Source organism: Propithecus coquereli, unplaced genomic scaffold, assembly GCF_000956105.1.
Source record: "Propithecus coquereli isolate 6110/MARCELLA unplaced genomic scaffold, Pcoq_1.0 Scaffold214, whole genome shotgun sequence".
Taxonomy (NCBI): Eukaryota; Metazoa; Chordata; class Mammalia; order Primates; family Indriidae; genus Propithecus; species Propithecus coquereli.
This window is the reverse complement of record NW_012146523.1, coordinates 1,423,077-1,438,814: the sequence shown is the minus strand read 5'-3', so window position 1 is coordinate 1,438,814 and position 15,738 is coordinate 1,423,077. Positions and strand designations below refer to the sequence as shown.

The 15,738-nt window shown below is 39.2% G+C and overlaps 1 protein-coding gene across 1 annotated transcript in view; it reads left to right on the top strand.

The window, feature by feature from the left end:
- The first annotated feature begins 2,229 nt into the window (after nt 1-2,229).
- Nucleotides 2,230-15,738, top strand: part of THRB (thyroid hormone receptor, beta) — a 312,929-nt gene continuing 299,420 nt past the window's right edge. Inside the window, exon 1 of the mRNA XM_012644577.1 lies at nt 2,230-2,387. The gene's annotated coding sequence lies outside the window, so the exon portion shown is untranslated. The remainder of the gene's footprint in view (nt 2,388-15,738) is intronic.

Sequence of the window (15,738 nt, the reverse complement as noted above, 5' to 3'; positions counted from 1 at the left end):
CATTGCAGGCAGAGGGAACAGTATGTGCAAAGGCCATGAGACAGGAAAGAATTTGCTGGGTTTCAGGAAGGGCAGGAAGGCCAGTGAAATAGGCAGTAAGTGAAGTGGAGATGGGTAGGAGACAAAATCTGGGGAGAGGGCTGGGGCCAGTTCACATAGGACCTTGTAGGCCACATTAAGGAGTATGAATTTTATTCAGAGAGCAGCTGAACAGTTTTGATAATTTTAGCAGAGGAAACAGCATGATCTGATATGAACTTGAAGATCAGGCTGGCTGCTTCATGAAGATTGATGTGTTAAAGTAAGGTAGAGATAGAACCAAGATGACCACTTAGAGGCTTTTGCAATTGCTAGAGTGAGCAATGATGGCAGCTTGGATGAAGACGGGGCAGTGGAAAACTAGGAAGGTGAACGGATCAGGGATTATTTTAGGGGTATAGTGTGTAAGTGTTCAAAGTGTGTGTTCTAAAGCCAGGATGGCTGGGTTAGAATAAAAATTTCCTCACTTGCTAACTGTATATGACCTCAGGCAAATGAACTTTCCTATGCCACCGCTTCCTTAGTAGTAAATGGAAATAATGATAGGAGCCATCTCATGGAGTTGTTTTGAATACTGAACAAGTTAATAATGCTGTACATGCATCATAAGAGTACCTGGCACACAGAGGATGCTTTAATAAGTATTGCTGTAATTGTTTTTACTACTTAAAGGGACAGGTGTTGGTGATGGTTTGGATGGGAAGGAGGAGGGAGGTGTCAAAGACAATTGCCAGGTTTCTGGCTTGAATACTAGGTGGTTGGTGGTGCCAGCACCTCAGATGGAAGCAACTGGGGAGAAGCAGGGTTTGAGGGGGAGACCGAGTCTTGTTTTGAACCTGTTCATTTGGATATGTGTGAGATATCAACGCGGAGATGTCAGGCAGCTGGAATCCAGTGCTCGGAGTAGTGTCCTGGGCCAGAGAGAGGGCTTTTATTCAAGATCAAAGTAAAATATACTGGATAAATTTGCAAAACAGTCGGTGCTTAAAAATAATTTAGCCTTGTCCTAGACCAGAAAATAGGACATCAAAACAATTCAATGAGGCTAATGTTCTTTGGAAAAGTGGCAGATATGGCAAAAGGAGTCTGCACTGTCATCAAACAGACCATCTTTTGAAATTTACTCTTCCAATTACTACTTGGGTGACCACGAACAGTGACAAGTGTTGGCAGTAGATTGAGTGGGTTAGAGAGGAGGACTCAGAGACAGCCCCCAGGTCTCTGCTTGAGTGCCAGGTGATTGGTAGAGCCAGTTCCTGGGATGGAGGAAAGTGGAAGGAAGTGAATTCCTCACAGCCTCAGCTTTCTCAGCTAAAGATTAGTAGGTCTTCCCTCGCAGGTGAGGACCAGAAGGAATGCACATGCCTGGCGCACAGTACATGGTCAGTAATGTTTTTCCGTATGACTTTGGGCCCTCTCCGCTTCTCACCTCAGCTGTAAGCATCTCCACCAACCTGCCTAGATCTGCCTCCATTTTTACATGAAGATTTAAGATGGGAGCAGTGAGGTGACAGGGCAGGGCCAGGGACAGGGCAGGGGAATGAGACACTTGCCTTGGGCACCAAATTGAAGGGGGTGCCAAAAGAATAAGTAATAAAGGCAAATGTTATGTTAATGCACTATTTTCAAAAAGTCAGAAGCAGTGCAAAAATGTCCATGATGGAAAAAATATTAATTTCTTAATAAAGACAAGATCAATGTTACTGATTTCTCCTTTTGTCTCAAGCTGTGCCACTTGGTACAACACTGGGACAAGGTGGAAGTGAAGAGAAAAAAAGCTTCCTCCCCAGCCCCCAAGACTTTTTCTCATTTCCCCTGTAGTTGGTAGCTAAGGGCTAGTCCTCAGCCTTGTGTGATTCAGTCATCTCTAGACACTAAAGACTTCAGAATGTGTTCTAACACCTGTGATATTTGGCATACTTGAGATTGGGGCTTGAGGCCCCTACCGGCCCAGTCTCCAACCCTCTTCCATCAGTTGCAGCATGGGAGTTGGAGCAAGGTTCCCCAGCTTGCCCCACCTCTGTAAACCCAGACCCTGTGACCCCTGGAACTGTTGAGCAAACACAAAGTGAAATAACCCAATGCTCTATTAAAGGCTGGGGTTTAAAGGTCAGCTTTGTGCTTATCAGCTGCAAGTCCAACTCACTCACTAAATGATTCTCAGGGAGATGTGTACATGCAACATGGACTGAGAAGATGAACATTTCCATTCCGCGTGGGGACGTATTTGCTTTTCAAGGAACTGTCATTCCCCAACAGGAAAACAGCAGGTCAGAAGCAGGCAGAAGATGGATGGAGGTCCTCACACCAGGAGTACTTTCTTCTGATTTTGACTTAGAAAGCTAAAGGTACATGTAATGTGGTTTGTGGTTTTCAGCTCTTTCCCATGAAAATCACAAAATCTCCAACTGAAATAGTTTGGTAATTTAGACATTGTTAGCAGGTGGATAATGAATAATTAAGGGGCAGATTTGTCATAGCTCGTATCTACCGTGAAGAAATCAATTGTGAAATTTTGAACCTGTGGGTCACTTTTCCTGTAACAAAAGCTGGGTATGGGGAAGCCAAATTTTTAAAAGTTATATTATTTAAGTATTTTTATTTCAATTTAATGAAAAAATTGTCCTAATTTTTAGAACATTTTGCTGCAAATATAACAGACCCTCATAATGTACATTTATGAATGATTTTGAAACAATAACGAGTAAAGAGAAAAAGCCACGTGGATCAATCCTGAGCTGCTGCCGCACACTGACTGCATGTCAATGGCGCTTTAAGATTGCAACGTTTGCTTGGTGACCTTCATAACCAGTTGACTGTATGCACCTTAACCCCTCTCAAAAAAAGCTGAGCCTGCTATAGATTGGTCAATTTTTTTTTTAAACCCAGTTTTTCATTTACCAAGACTTTATAACACCTGGTTTAATTTGTACAGAAGAATGAAGTTCATTATTACATAACTGAGAAACCCATTTTTGAGTTTTTAGGAACAATGTGTACAAGGATTGTCATGAATTGAGACTGAAAGACCTCAAGGATAAATCAGGTGGTACATTTTTAAGAGTAAAGTAAATAATGCTTCAGAAAAAATGTAGAATATGTACAGAGAGGGAAGAAAATGTCGCTTCTCATAATAAGGTATCTTTCAGATTTTGAAACTATAAATCATATTGTCCAGTTACCTGACCCTCTGCAGGAATCTCTTTTTGAGTATTTAGTCCTTATTACCTGAGAATAAATACAAAGACTTCTCAGATTATAAATAAATATCACATGGTCCCTGAGCTACAGTTGCACAGTATAGCCATGGATGTTTTCTTTCTTAAGGAATTAAATAAGATTTTTAGTTGTATAAGGAAAGAATATTAAAAATGAAGTTACGATTCTTTGTTCAAAGGGGTCTAGTTTCCTTCCTTCCTCCTTCCCTTCCTTCTTCGGTCTCCTTCCTCACTAACTGCTAGCTAATTCCCCTCCTTCCTTCCTTCTTCCTTTCTTTCTTCATTCATTCTTATGATGTTCATTTGAGTGCTGACATGTTAAATTGTCTTTTTTCTATCTCTGTGATTATTATTTTTAAAATCAAAGCAGTAAGCCCCACTAAGAATTTAAAAGCCAGGTTGGTATCTTTTATTAGCCTTCTATTATTCATCCAAACTTAATCTTCTTTTTTCCCATTACTAGAAGTTATTACTAAAACTAGCATTTGTGAAGAGAATCTTATCGTATATTGCCTCCTTTGAGTTAAGATATTCTCACACGTATGGCATTTAGCTAAAAGATAAGGCTAATATTCTTTAGATTGGCTTTGCTATTTTGAAAGCTCTTCACTCAGCTCCGTACGCTATGTGTGAATAGTCACAGAATTTGTAGACAAGCCTTATGCAGAAAGCCATTGTCCTGACTTTCAGTTTTCAGGAGAGAAAGTCAAAAATTTCACTACAAATTAGAGCTGTTGGACTAAATGTTAGTCTATTAACAAGTGAGAAGAACAATTTAGGTACTTTCCCTGCTGAGCTAATACAAGGTACTGCTATCTTTCCTCCAGTAGTGTTCTCCAGTGTGGGTTACTTGGTCCTGGGAAGTTCCTGTCAAAATGCCCATTTCTGTCAATCAACGGTTGAACCTTTCTGAGGATAGTTAATGTGACAGTGGTGTGACATATTGCCTTTTAATATGAAAGTAGACTGTCCTAATTTAAGAAATAGATCATATATATGTGAACCCATGAAAATGGCTGGGAACAGATGTAAAATAAGGAAAATGCATTATACTGCTGCACAGTGTTTGCTGTGCTCGTGCTGAAATATGCCTGTATGCAGCTTGCATTCCAGAATTTTGAATCATTGTTTCTAAAGAACTTCTGATTCCCTCTTGTCCTTTCTTTGTTTTCATTGACCAACTTTACAACCACTACTTGCGACCCCTCTAAATAGACACGTGGCTTCCCATCACTCCCCTCTGTCAAATTCAGAGTTCTGCCTTTGCCTTCAAACTCAAGCCATTCCTGCTTTGACTTCCTGCTGCCTTACATTTGTCCTTGACCTTATTTTGGCTGTTTTGTTTGCCAGTCTCTGAATTCACCTTACTGGCCTGTGTGTGGGCTCCTCTGTCATTTATTTTTACCTGGTGGCACACAGTCCTTCACTGTCATGTGCTGGCTTGCATTCTCCTTCCTCTCCAAAGCCAATTGTGGGTCTTCTTTTTTTTTCTGAAAGGGCCTTTCTATGTTCGAATATTAGTTTTTATACCGAGAGCTTGCTAACTCTTGACCATTTTACTATACATTTAGTCAAACAACCTGAATCTCTTGTAAATGTTCAAAGACCACGGTTTTTATTTTTATGTTTTGTCACATGACAAGTAATTAATGGGTTGTATCTCAGTTAAGGAAGTGAACTTTCAGGTTGTGGCCCTGGAAAAGTGAGAGTCTATTTTAATAAAGACCCATGTCTTAAGGCTGCTTCTCTATCTGATAGAACAAAGCAGGGCAAGGTCTGCTTAGCTGTATATTTTAGCTTTTTCTAATTGATAGCAATTGTCTCTGGAAAATTGTTTATGTAGTTATCTAAGGTAATCATTAATATTACCAACATTGTACATTCATTCTGTTTAACCTTTTTGGTGGTGTTGCTTTTCTCAGAGTTAAGCAGTAACAGTTTTCATAATGGAAACTTTAAAAAGATTTTTTTGACAGTATTTTGACCCCTGATTTGTGTTTCTATGTGATTGTGTTGATTTTTTTTCCATATATGCAAGTCTTTCTTACATAGTTATTAGGTTATACTTCTGTCTTTGATGATAAATCACCAATGAAAACCAAGGAAACTCAAGAGAGTTATGTGCTTGGCATGTGTCAGGGGTCAGTGTCCTGGAAACGGGGTATATGGAAAGAGGGATTCTTAATTCAGTGGTCACCCAAATGGTATCAGAGGAGTTTGGACTGTGAGGAGACAAGTACTTGCTTCTTGCTGACCGACAATATTTCTACAGGTTTCAATGAAAGAAAGTACTAGTCATCAAGGCCACTTCATTCGGTAATTTATGAAGTACTGTCCTGCTCATGATGACAAATTCTCTCTATTATATACAAGATAAGTAGAAGTGAAGTACAGATATCCTGTGTCATCATAGTTATATAATCAAAAACTGATGGCTGGCAATCGTACTCATCATTAATATATTAACAGGACAAAATGAAACAAGAGGTATTCCCTTTGGGATCAAACCCTACCATTACTGCAAAGAAGGTGATAGCATGAGACAGCTCTCTCCCTAGGTTCACAGTAGGTTCATTTAGACTGGTTTGGGTTGTTGAGATCATTTTAAGCTCAGGAGTTGATTTATTTTTTATGGCTAACCTTAGTTAATTGTGACTGAGTTTAGAATATTCAATAGTACTTAAAAAGGGTTGATGGAGTTTTCTTATGGTAATGCATTATTATAATTGATAACAGTCATTAATTGCTTCAGATTTTTTCCTAATTGAAATTTAAAAGTAAATGTGTAGTTCTTTGAAATTCTATTGATTTGAGTTGAAAAGTAATTGGAAAGGACAATCTGTGCGTACTAATTTTGTAATTAAAATATATGTTGCTAAAAAGTTTTCATTTACCTTTATTTTTTAATTATTTAATTTCTTATGAAAACAGAGGCAATGTTTGTGTAACAGTGTCCCCTGTGATCATGGGAGACTGGGAAGTTGCAAAAGATACTTTGCAAGGACAACAAAAGCATGAGCCATTTGTCGCTGAGCTAGAATGCAAAGTGTGTTGAACTGTTACTTATTCCATTTGAGAAAATAGGGGTGTCATTTATACTGTATAATATTATTACTTGATGCAGTGAGGACCCAAAAGATCTGACTGTACCACTGCACAGTCTTATAATCAAATACTACCGTCAAGACTGAGACTGTGGTTAAGCTGGGAAGGAGGGGAATGACAGATGGGAGTGAAGAGGGATGTGGCAATGAAAGAGGAGACTCCAAGTGTGTGTGCTGGGTCACTGTAAGTGTCCCTTCCAGACTTTAAAAGTTCGTGCTATTCAGGAAGCTCTTTTGGACGATATAATCTAAAGACCCTTCAGTAAAACAAAAACAAGAAATGCCTTAATGGTGATAAAAGTCCAGTAAAGCTACCTGGAGGGTGGCTGTATATTTCATTGACTCCCCCTGTATTCATTTGCTGTAAAAAAAATACCACGAAATTAGTAACTTAAAACAACACGCATTTATTACCTGGAAGTTCTAGAAGTCAGAAGTTCAAAATAGGTCGATCAGGCTTCATTCCTTCTGGAGGCTGTACAGGAGAATTTCCTTGCCTTTTCCAGTTTTTAGAGGCTGCCCACATTACTTGGCTCAAGGCCCCACATCACCGTGACCTCTGCCTCTATCTTCCCATCTCCATCTCTTGACTCTCCTGAATCTTTCCTTGTAAAGACCCCCGTGAGGCGCACCCAAATAATGCAGGAAGAGCCGCCATCCCAAGATCCTGACCTTACTTACACCTGTAAGTACCTTATCCCATGAAAGGTAACTTATTCACAGGTTTTAGCACAAGGATGTGGATATATCTAGGGACCGTTATTCAGCTGCCCACACCCACACTATATTTTCCAGAGCTACAGAGGTAACCTGAGAAATATTTGCTGAATGTTGCTGAGTGATCAGATGAGATGGTTTTAATAAAGCTCCCTGAATTGTAAGGTGAAGGAGAAATGGAATTCTGATGTCACCATCACAGCAAGTCTTGCAGGAATTTTCAGGAATATATATTTTTTGGGAAAGATCTTTCCAATGTGGAGGGTGTTTTGGAATGATAATTTAGCGGAGACAGAATGCATTTTTGCAGAAACACACATCATTCCTTTGATAATCACCCAACATGCTGACCTCTCTCCAGACCTGCTTTCTATGTTGGGATTGCTTTGTTGTGGCCAGACTTTGAGTAGGAGGAAAGAAGGCAGAGTTGGGCAGGAAGAGGACAAAGTGGAAGGAGCAGAGAAAGAATTTGCCAGACTGATGAAGAGATGGCTTCTGGGACGATTCCCCTGAGAGGCTGAGGTGGCTAACAGGACACTCACTCCACACACTTCCCTCTGAGATAGCACGGTGAAATTAGAGGGCCACAAAAGGCAAAGACTTCCTTATTTCCTTAGAAGACCATGTTCAGTGTGTCTGGCTACTTATTTCTCTTGTCAATAGTTGTTCTGTTTTGATTCTTTAGTAAATTTTATTTTGAGATTCATGGTAGAAAATAAAAATTGCTTAGTCTGATACTCTGAGATAGCCACTGTAACGTTCTAGTATCTTTTCTTCCAGTTTTTTTCTCTGCATATATTGTTACATTACAGACTCACGACTATAGTCTAAATAGTTTTATATCTTATTTATGGTCACTAGACTGGGAGCATTTTCTCATGGCATTAAGTACTTTCCAAAACATGAAAATGCAAATGCCTGTGTAATATTATATTTTTGGATGTACATCTATAGTCGAATGCTTATGTTTCCTCCTAGGAAGGATGATGGGGCCTTGAATAGCCTTGCATTACTTCTTTTGCCACCTTCTTATTGCTTCTATTGTACAGTTCCTAGGAGATGCAGTCAAAGGGCATGGACATTTTTATGGTTCTTAGACCTGGCCAAATATATGAACTGGATGCTCCTACTGGCAATGTATGACAGTGTCTGTCTCTCCTCACACTCAACAGCATTAAGCATTAATCATTTGAAAAAATTTTTGAATGCTTATGGGATAGTTACAGTTTTTTCATAGCTTGTTGATCTATGTTCTTTGCCCATTTATCCATTAAAATGTTAATATTTTGCTTAGAAACTATCTTTGTGTTTCATGTCTCTAGAAATTATTTTTTCTGGTTTGGTGTTTGCCTTTATTTACTTTTGAGTTTGCTCTCTGATATATGAGTGTTTTTCATGTTTATTACAGCAGTCAAATCTACTATTACTCTCTGACACTTAAGTACTTTTATGTTTAGAAATTCTTTGTTTGGCCTAATATCTAAAAAATAACATCTATATTTTTCATAATCTTTTATCATTTTATTTTTAAATTTAATATATAATTTATGTGTAATTTATTTTAATATATAGTATGAGATAGTAATGTACTTTTTTAGCTATTCAAATATTAACAGTTAATGCAGGCCGGGCACAGTGGCTCACGCCTGTAATCCTAGCACTCTGGGAGGCCAAGGCAGGCGGATCGTTTGAGCTCAGGAGTTCGAGACCAGCCTGAGCAAGAGCGAGACCCTGTCTCTACTAAAAATACAAAGAAATTGGCCAAACAACTAAAAATAGAAAAAATTAGCCGGGCATGGTGGCGCGTGCCTGTAGTCCCAGCTACCTGGGAGGCTGAGGCAGAGGCAGGAGGATCCCTTGAGCCCAGGAGTTTGAGGTTGCTGTGAGCTAGGCTGATGCCGTGGCACTCTAACCCGGGCAAGAGAGTGAGACTCTATAAAAAAAAAAAAAAAAACAAAAAAACCAGTTAATGCAATGCCATTTATTGATTGCTCTTTTCTTCATTGATTTGCAATTAAGTCTCTTTAATTAAATTGATATATACATTGCTGTATCTGGGCTCTTTATTCTATTTCTTTAACCATCTATTGATTATCATAGCAGAACCATATGATAGTGTATTTGGCCCATTATAATTTGTATAGTACATTTCTATTTCTGATCTGTTGGGCCCAAAACCTTCATTATTCTATATTTTAAATGTATCTTAGCAATTATCACCTGAGTCTTCTTCAAGGTAAATGTTGAAATTAATTTTCAAATTTAAAAACTCCTGATATACTTTGTAAGGAATTATGTACAAATTATGAATTATTTTGGAAGAATTTTCATCTCCACAGTTTTCAATCATTTATATCTCTTTGTTTTCTCAAGTCTTATGTGATGTAACAGAAAAAGTGTTTCTTTGTAGAGGTTCTGTGTATTTTTTTAAGGTTATTCCTAGCTATTAGATACTTTTTACTTAATTATATTTGGGATTTTTTCTGTTTCCTAATTGGTGGTCACTGTTGTATGAAAGCTATTGATTTTTATAGTTTTGTTTTTTATTCTATTTATTTATTAATGTTAATTATTTTTTCACTTAGTTCTCCTGAGTTTTATTTGTAAACAATTATGTTATAATCAAATAATGATTCTGTTACCTTTACAAAGAACATACCTCTTCTTTGGTGATTATGCCTCATAGATTAGCCAGAATTTCCACAGCAATGTTAAAAACACTTACTGGTATTCTGTTCTTATCTTGCTTCTGATTTAACAGCTGTTTATTTTATGATAACTTTTGCTAACCATGTTAAAGAAATTTTATTGCATTCCTAATATGTTGAGAAGTTTTTAATCAAAAATGGATATTGAGATGCTATAAAATTCCTTTTTTATTATTTTGGTAAATTACCATCTATGAGGAGAACATAACATGGAAGCCAGAATATAGGATTTATGGCTGGACAGACCTGGGGTCAAATCACACCTCCTCCTCTTAGAATTGTATAACATTGAGCAAGTTATTTATCCTCTTCCAATTTTAGTTTCTTACTCTGTAATATGAGGATAATAATCTAAATATCTTGTGAGGATACATTGTTCACAATGCATTCAACACCAGACTTGATACAGAGTATCATATTTTCTTTTAAATTATTGTGTAAGTTTTGCCTTTGATCTATTAATATGGTATACTATAATCACAGATTTCCTAATATTTAGCCACCTTTTTATTCTTGGAGTAAAGCCTACTTGGTCATGATGAAATGTTTTCTTAACTCACTGCTGTATTCAATATTTATTTGAGATTATTGCATCAATTTTCATAATGATTTGGTCTATACTTGAATTTTTATGCTGTCTTGTCAGTTTTGGTATCAAAATTATGTTAATTTTATATAATGATTAGAAAGTTTTTATAATTTTCTGTGCTCTAGATCTATGAAAATTATATTTTCCTTGATAAACTATAGTTTCCTCTGAAATTCTCTCTGCCAGAATTACTTTTTGAACCAGATAATGCTTGTATAACTTTCAAAGATATTTTCGTTGTTGTTATTTAGTGTTGTTTGATTGTTTTCCCTAATTAGTTGGTCGATTCAATGTTTCTGTTTATGCTTGTGTCAATTTTGATGATTCATATTAAACCTAAAGATTGTCCTTTAGTTCACATTTTAAGATGATAAGCATGGGATTGAACACAGTAGTCTTTTATAATTTCTAAGATTTTTATATCTGTGATTCTTTCTCTTTTTGTTGGTTTATTGAGTAATTCTGAGGTTTATTTGACTTATTTTTAAGATTTCCTCTTGCTTTTTTTTTTATTTATCCTACTGTTTTTGTGGCCCTCGTACTTCTGTAACGTAATCATGTAGTGATGAGACCTCAGTTTTGATATACTTCTGACTCTGCCACCTCAAAAGTAGTCATTGTTAGCCAGCAATCATTTACTGAGTGCCTCAAAGGCCGCCCTTAAAAGAGTAGTCGGTGCCTATTTTCTTCCCAAGACTGTGAACTGTTGCAGAATGGTCTGCCTGGATCCACATCCCAGCTCCACCACTAAAAACCTATGTAACCTCCAACAAGTTAGTTCAATTTTCTGAGCTACAGTTTCCTCACAGGACTATGTGGATATGAAGTTTTGAGAACAGTGTCAGGCATATGATAAGTAGCTTGTAGATATTATCATTATTATACTTAAGAATATACACTGTGGTCGTTCTTGAGGTTACATTGTATAGACACAGTTGCAAATCGAAAACTCAAAGACAAATTGAACGCTAAAGTGTGTTTATTTGTGATGTTTGGAAAGCTGTTCAGTCTTCAGAAGAACCAGACTCCCTGAATGAAGGACACCGTAGGTATTTAAAGGAAAAAGGTAGCCGACAAAGTTACAGTTAATGTATTCAAAATCCTCCTTGGTAAATAATACAGCAGTTCTCACATGCTTATCCTATGTGTGGGTCCCCCATCTCTGCAGATACCTGTCTTCCAAAGTCAGATGTTTTTTTGAGGGAACTTACAGGACTTATCAGCAACTTACAGGAAAGGGGCTCGAGTCTTATTTTTTTGGAGAGAGGGGAGACTAGAGTTAGATAGGGTGTTTCTGTTTGTTTGGGGAGTGTTAACTAATGATGCAAAATATTTTTTTTTTTCTGTCATTGGTATGTGAAGGGCACATTTAATCACAATGGCAATATGACAAGGTGTAGTGTTGCTTTCTCACGGTGGTCATGTGGGCAAGTGAGATGATAAATTATTAATATAAACAGATGGATCAACTGTATATATGGATTATACTGTTTTACATTTATTGTCTTAGTTCATTCAGTGATACTCTCTCCAAGTGCTGTGCTTCCTAGGTTACTTTCTTAACCACTATTATTTATAACATTTTCTTGTACCCCCCTCCCCTCCTGAAGATAGAGGCATCTGTTAATGTGCCTCCATAGCTTACAGGGTAAAGTTCAAACTCCAAAGCAGGGCACAAAAGGCCTCTCCAGGTCCCTCTCTTACTATGGTTCCTCACTATGCCTCAACCACATTATGTCATTGGGCAGGTGGAATTCTAGGATGACCCTAAAGATTCCCACCCCTTGGTGTACACACCCTCTATAATCTACTCTCTTTGCTGTGAACTGGACCTAGTCCAGTGAGCATGATGACATAGTCACTCCCTTGACAACTTTATGTAATGTAAGACTCCATCTTAGCAGGATGAAGTCTCCCCTTCTGGCCTTGAAGAGCAAATTGCCATGTAGTGGAGAGGGCCACCTGCCCAGGGAATGGCAAGTGGCCTTTAGGATCAGAGAACAGCCCCCAGCTGGCAGCCAGCAAGAAAAGTGGGGCCCTCGGTCATGCAACTGCAAAGAAGTCATTCTCCCAACAACCAGTGATTTGGAAGGGGACCCCAAGTCTCACACGAGTTTGCAGGCCCAGCTGACACCTTGATTTCAGCCTCATGAGACCCTAAGCAAAGCACTGAGCCTGGGCTCCTGACCCACGGAAACTGTGAGATAACACACTGTGTTGTTTTAAGCTGCTAATTTTGTGGGGTTTATGTGTCATGCAGCAATAGATAACTAGTACAGTCATTTGGTCTCTTGTATCCTCTTATCCCTGATTGCCTTTTCTCCTTAATACAATTTGCATTCCTATGTCCCCATCCGGGGTCCTGCTGTCATCCCTCAGATTTGTCATCCTCTTCCTCGTGGAAGAAAATGATTGTTTTATTCTGAAATCATATTCCGTATTTGGCCTTTCTCTCCTTGAATCATTTTTATTCATAAAACTAGTACCAGCTTCATATTCTGTTTTTATATTCTAATAAATGAATGTAACTGCAAATATTTTACAAATTAATTATTTTGCGTTCTTCAAAACTCAGTGTATCAGAGTTTATATCTCAAGGAATGCATTCATTATTTTATTTAGACTTGGTCTTGGAATAAGCATGAATTAAACTGTGTGACTGCTACAATGGCTCCTGGGAGGGTGGTCTCTAATGGTGGGCTATGAGGATCCACTCAGTCCTATCAAAGTATTGTGGTTTTTTTGATGAGGATATATATAATGTATATATCAATGTTATGATTGACATGATACCTGGAAGCATAGCACATACTTTGAGTAACAGAATTAATACTTAAAGAGATAATTTCAGGTTGAAATGATGGACCAAGATTAAATTTTAATTGAATAGGTGTAAAAGCCTACACTTAGGTTTTAAAAAAATCAATCTAGAAACTGAAGATGGGGTGAGACAGCATATGCAAAGATATGTAGATTAGTTGTTTATAAGTCAATATAAATCAGTGGTAAAACGGGTCTTGTAGTAGAGTGTATTTGAATCATGAAGTTAATTTTAGACTGCATTAATTGAACTGCTGTGTCCAAAACAAGAAGAATAGTCCTCTTTTGATCCGTGTGGGTCACACCATTCCTGGAGGGTTGGGTAGTTCTGGGCACCTCCTTAAATGGTGTCACGGACAAACTAGAATCTCTCCCTTGGATAGGAACCAGATGAGTAAGCAGATTTGAAGTCATGTCCTATATTGTGAAATAATCTGAATTGTGGCTATTTCACCTGTAGAAGAGAAGGTATCTAAAGATTAGATCTCTTTTTCATGATTTTGGTGATTGGAAATTATAAGGAAATAGATTTTTGCTTTATTAAAGTTACTAACATGTAGTTAATGGTGAAATAGAATGGATTGTCTTTGAGAGTTACTGAGTCCCTCACTGTTCTTGAGATGTACAAGTAGAAATTCGAGTGAAGGAAAACAAAATTGTGCAGAAGTCTTTTGCATGTGTTGTCACAAGGAGATAGTGATTGACTAAAAGACACCAACAAGTGTAGAGGCTCTAAAGTTTCATACAAAAACCTATGGAGATTGCTTTATAAAGTAGGAGATAATACAGCAGATCCCAGACAGAGGATTGGCTCCCCAGGTTGCCATAGTTCCCCATGGAAAGGCATCCAGCTCCAAATCAGAGCACCTACATGGAAGGCGGCTCCTGCAGGAGAGAGAAGCTGCCCTCGGTAGATGCAGTGAGTGTCCCACGCAGACCCGCTTCACAGGGCTAGTGCGCCTGTCCTCCAGCTACTGCGGGTGTTGGCTGCCAGCTCCTCACATCTGCACCCTCCTCTGGAGACTTGCCCTTGACAATGACATCTACCTCAGCCAGAGATGCCTGGAAGGTGACAGCCTCCAGGCCTGGGGACAGCCCTTGGCCAATGACTGGCTGCAGCTGAAGTACAGTAGCCCAGTCCCCCGTCTCTGTGCAGAATGACCTCAGAGTAGTTTACACTCCAGAGCTCCCTGTGGGATCAGACTAGTCTTCTGATACCACATCTTTGTCTTTCCCCTGCCGTCTCATGCTCCCCCACTCCTTCGTACATTCACCCTAAGAGCCTGACTTGCATGGAATTGTCATTTTAGGCTTTACTTCTGGGGATCCTTATCCAAGATACTGCCTTTGCCTGTTTTGGGCGGTATTTATAACCTCCTGTCCCTCTACCTGATGGGAGTTTCTGCCTTCTCATCTACCCTCTTACCCAGTGCCCATAACTGGCCAAGATACACTCCTCCATGCTTGTGATCGGGGACTGAGTGAAGAGGGCATTTTTCCAGGAGCATCCCCAGCAGGCTCGGGTTCTCTGTTCTGTCTGAGGACTGTCCAGCAGCACTGGAACAGATGCCCCTGAGAGCCCGCTGCACTCCAACATCAATGATCCATAGATCTCACAATACCCTTTTATCCTTAAAATAAAGAGTACATGCACACAGACACATCTTCTTTATGCTCCCTCTGACAATGGCCATGCCACCTGATTCTCTTATGGAGATGAAAAGTTCGGAATCATCTCATATCTAGCAACAGTGTTCCAGGGGCTTCTCAGATTAGAGAAACATGAAGATCAATTGGTGTCCATCTCTTTTCTCTTTTTAGCTGCACTGTTTCTGCTTCTTTGTTCTTCTCTCTAGACATCCTTCTTGTACTGGGCACCTGACTGACCACTGGCTGTATAAGGTGGTATGTGGGACTCTGGGAGGCCGAGGCGGGTGGATCGTTTGAGCTCAGGAGTTCGAGAGCAGCCTGAGCAAGAGCGACACCCCGTCTCTACTAAAAATACAAAGAAATTAGGTGGACAGCTAAAAATATCTAGAAAAAATTAGTCGGGCATGGTGGCGTGAGCCTGTAGTCCCAGCTATTTGGGAGGCTGAGGCAGAAGGATCACTTGAGCCCAGGAATTTGAGGTTGCTGTGAGCTAGGCTGATGTCACGGCACTCTAGCCCGGGCAACAGAGCGAGACTCTGTCTCAAAAAAAAATCAAGGTGGCATGTGGGAAAGGAGGAGGAAAAGCTTGGAGTGGAGGAAGGAGGCCAGGTTTGGAAGCCAGAAGTGCAGAAGCATGATCATAGCTCACGGTAACCTTCAACTCCTGGGCTCAGGTGATCCTCCTGCCTCAGCCTCCTGAGTAGCTGGGATTACAAGCGTGCACCACCATGCCTGGCTAATTTTTTAAAATTTTTATTATTTTTAGAGATGGAGTCTCACTATGTTGCCCACACTGGTCTCAAACTCCTCACCTCAAGTGATCCTCCCACCTTAGCCTCCCAGAATGCTGGGATTACAGGTGTGAGCCACCATGCCTGACCCATTTAGCCTTT